Source organism: Mesocricetus auratus, unplaced genomic scaffold (genome assembly GCF_017639785.1).
Source record: "Mesocricetus auratus isolate SY011 unplaced genomic scaffold, BCM_Maur_2.0 Super-Scaffold_100022, whole genome shotgun sequence".
NCBI lineage: Eukaryota > Metazoa > Chordata > Mammalia > Rodentia > Cricetidae > Mesocricetus > Mesocricetus auratus.
Genome location: NW_024429203.1, coordinates 1970912 through 1975371, shown reverse-complemented (window position 1 = coordinate 1975371; position 4460 = coordinate 1970912).

Here is a 4460-nt window from a genome sequence, read left to right as displayed (position 1 = left end):
TTCCCGTGGGGGAGGAGTCTGCAGTGGGGTGATTTTCAAAAGTCTTCACCTCACGGCACGGGGAGGAGCTTCGAACGGCCGATGTGACATCGGCTAGTTAACCCTGAAGCTCCCGCGCCTCCTTCCTCGGAATCCCACCGCACATTGCGTCTAAGTCGTCCTAAGTGTTCAAAGGACAACCCGCGTCCTTCCAAACCCCGGGTCACCGTTTGACGCTATCCTTTTGACCTTCAAAGGAAAACAGAAGCGTGGGAAGCCCACCCCTCTCCTTGCGGCGTTTGCCTCCCCTTTCTAGGAACCGCGCATAGATTCTGAAGCAAGTACAGTCGCAGTTTTTAAATGGTTATCCAACCCGATCCATAAACAGCGATCAGCGAGGAATGTAAATAAAATCAACGGCAAGTGCTGCTAAAACATGACTTGGGGGGGCCTGTCGGCTTGGGGAGCGAAAGAGCTCGTAGCCAAGTCTGAAGACTTGAGCTTGAACCCAGTTGCAAAAGTTAAAGTTATTTTAGGTAATTAATCTCAAAATCAAGGGGTCCATCATCTTTCTATGTTGACAAATATGGTTTGGCTTTTTTTTTTTTCATTTACCTCCTGGCACTGCTTGATTATACAGAGTGTCTCTTCCTCAAAGCAAAACCAGAACCAAATGTGGCTCCTTTCCCCATTGACACTGGATGACTAAACCACAGAGGCAGCTGCAGAGAAGCTTCCAAGAGTCAGACTTCAGATTCTGAGCTGCTGGAAGGGTCCCTGAGAGAGTCAGTGGTCCAGGGTGAATGAGGGGGCTTCAGGTCCATGCCTCCTCCTCAACAAAACAGGAATGAAATGGGGCTTGCTCTTTGATGCAGTGCATGCAGCAAAGCCTGGCGACCTGAGTGCAAACCCAGGACCCCACACTGGAGGAGAGAACTCATTCCTGTGACCTGAACGATTGTGCTGTGGTGTCACACACACAGTAATAAAAAAGTAAACCCATGCTAAGAGCTGGCTTTGCATGCCTTTAAACTCAGTGCTTAGAGGCAGAGGCAAGTGGATCTTGTGAGTGTGAGGCCAGCCTGTTCTACAGAGTGAGTTCTAATACAGCCAGGACTACACAAAGAAATCCTGACTCAAAATAAATAAATGAATGAGTGAAAAGAAAAAGTAAGTAGATAATACAAAACAAACAATAGAAGGCGGAAAAGTGAGAGAAGAGAACAGGCCACTCTGGGCTTGACTGGTAAAGGGCTTCCCTCCAGCATCACATAAGCCAAGCCTGTTGTCACAAGTCACAAGTCCTGTCTCTGTGCTCCAGAGGTGGAGGCAAAGGAACATGAGGTCAGCCTTGGCTACACGGATAGTTTGAAGGTAGAAATCAAAAAGATGTAAGAAGCTATTTTGTGACTTGATTTCTCTTGGTTTTATTTTATTTTTTTGAGAAAGGGTTTCTCTGTATTGTTTTGGAGCCTGTCCTGGAACTTGCTCGGTAGACCAGGCTTGATCTCAAACTCACAGAGATCCGCCTGCCTCTGCCTCACGAGTGCTGGGATTAAAGGCGTGCGCCACCAACGCCCCACTTTATATTCTATTTTTGAGATAGGGTCTATCTTATTGTGTGGCCCTGGCTGTCCTGGAACTACTCTGTAGACCAGGCTGGCTTCAAACTCAGAAATCTGCCTGTCTCTGCCTCCCGAGTGCTGGGATTAGGGGTGTGTGACCCCAGTGCCTGGCTTGTCTCTTTTTTTCTGGGATTTTGGGGTGCTTGTGTGTGTGTTCGTGTGTGTATGGAAGCCAGAGTTCAATGCCAGGTGTCCTCAGCTGCTATCCACATCATTAAAAATAATTGTAATATTGTAGTGTGTGTGAGCACGCTTGCACGTGCCAGGTTGGAGAGCAGCAGACAATGTACAGGAGTCAGCTCTACTAGCACATAGGTCTCAGGACCCACCTGGCATCAGTAGACTCACTATGAAGCTAACAATCCCAAGCCCTGGAATCAGTGATCACCATTCCTCAGCCTCCTGAGTAGCTGGGACTGCAGCTTGTAGCTCTTTGGGAACTCCCTTTGCCCTCTCCACTGGGCCACCTTAGAGTCACCACGAAGAAATCTCTTCGCCCAGAAGTCACCTTGTCTCCTGAGCTGGTCAGGACCTTCCATGAGATATCAGAGGTGCATCTCTGCTGGGTTCTGGTCACACAGCAGGTCCCGGCAAGTTTTCCCAGATAGACACCTGCCTGCAACATCTCCAGCTCTCTGCCTGTCCCTGCTGCTGGGCAATGGCCTCAAGAATCCAGGCCAGCTGGACAGGGTAATAGCTCCAAACCATAAGGAATGGCTTAACCCAGCCTGACTGTTCCCCTACAGAGACAATGTGCCCAGACACTGTAAATGGCCCTTGCTGCTCCCAGTCAAAGTAGCCGAAGCTTCCTGATGGCTGTGTGTGTGGTATGTGTTGTGAGTGTGTGTGTGTGTGTGTGTGTGTCCCAGCCCCTCCAAATGAGCTCAACCTTCAACCCCTCGCTGTTGGGATAAAGCCATCTCAGCCTGCGGGGACGGAGAGTGCACTTTTCTGCTCCTGCCACCTGTGGCTGTCCCCTGAGTGGCCCTAGGCAGCAGTTTGCTCCTGACGGTTTCTGCTTCGGTGTCTCTTCCCATCGGTTTGCTCGCCCATCACTAGCTTGGGAGAATTACGGAACTTGATCTGAAAAGTGCTTGCCGCCAGCCTCCACCCAGAAGCCAGGCAGAGCCGGCCGGTCTATTGTCTGACGTCCCCTTCCATCTGGCACCTCCTCCTATCCCATCCGTTTCCTTCCCCCTCCCTCCTCTCTCCTCCCTCCTCCCCCACTTCCTGCCTCACTCCCCTCCTCCCTGCTTTTCAACTCTAGAGAACACCTGCCTTCTGCCCAGCGGAAGAAATAGGCATTATTTGAATTTAAATGATTTGGTTTTAAATTTGTGTGTTTGGTGATGCAAGTGCTTGTCCCAGAGTTCTACACCAGCTGTCTTCCTTGATGTCTCCCACCTTGTCTTTAGAGCTGCTTTGAATCCAGCTCAGTGACTGGATAAACTGGCTGGCTAGCAAGCCACCACATACCACACCCACATACCACACCCACATACCACACCCACACCCACACACCCACACCACATACACACACACACCACATACACACACACCCCACATACACACACACACACCCCCCACATACACACACACCCCACATACACACACACACACCACATACCTCACACAGACATCACACACACACCCCACATACCCATACACACACCACATACATATATATATACACACACATACACACACACACCACACACATACACACACACACCACACATACCACATACACATACACACACACCACATACACACACACACCACATACCTCACACAGACACCACACACACACCCCACATACCCATACACACACCACATACATATATATACACACAGACACATACACACACACCACACACACACATACACACACACACACACACACACACACATACACACACCTGTTTTTCCCCTGGGTGCCCCGTGGGTCCAACTTGTGTTCATACTTGCACAGTAAGCACTTTACCCATCAAGGAGGCCATCCTTGCTGGCTAGTTTTGTCAATTTGACACCAGCTAAAGTCACCAGAGACTAGGGAACCTCAATTGAGAAAATGCCTCCATAAGATGGGGGGGGAGGCTATAGGGCATTTTCTCAATTAATGATTGCTGAGGGAGGGCCCAGAGCACGGTGGATGATGCCATCTCTGGGCTGGCGGTCCTGGGTTCTATAAGAAAGCAGGCTGAGCAAGTCAGGAACAAGCCAGTGAGCAGCAGGTTCCTGCAGTGTGAGCCTCTGCCTTGGCTTCCCTCAGTGGACTGTGAGTGGGGATGTGTATGCCAAACAAGCCCTTCCTGGCCAGGGTTGGTTGTTTGTTTTCATTTTCTTGTTGTTTTGTTTTCGGGGTGTTCTTTGTTTTGTTTTGTTTTGGTTTTTCGAGAGGTTTCTCTGTGGCTTTGGAGATTCCCCTGGAACTCGCTCTTGTAGACCAGGCTGATCTCGAACTCACAGAGATCCGCCTGCCTCTGCCTCCCGAGTGCTGGGATTAAAGGCGTGTGGGCCTGGATCTGAGCCCTGCAGCAACGCCAGGCCCCAGGTTTTTTTCTCTCGCCTTAGTGTTCCATCACAACAACGGTAACCCTAGCTAAGGCACATCTCTCTAGTCCAAGGATTTTCATTTTTTATTTGATTTTTGTTTTTTAGACAGTCTGTGCAACCATGGTGGCCTGGAACTCAGAGAGTCACCTGCCTCTGCCTCCCAAATTCTGGGATTAAAGGCTTGTGTCACCATGCCTGGCCCAGGATTTTGGCCTTTTTTTTTTTTTTTTTTTTTTTTTTTTTGCCATGGGTTGTCTTGGAAGGCTTTGCAGACCAGGCTGGCCTCAGACTCACAGAGAT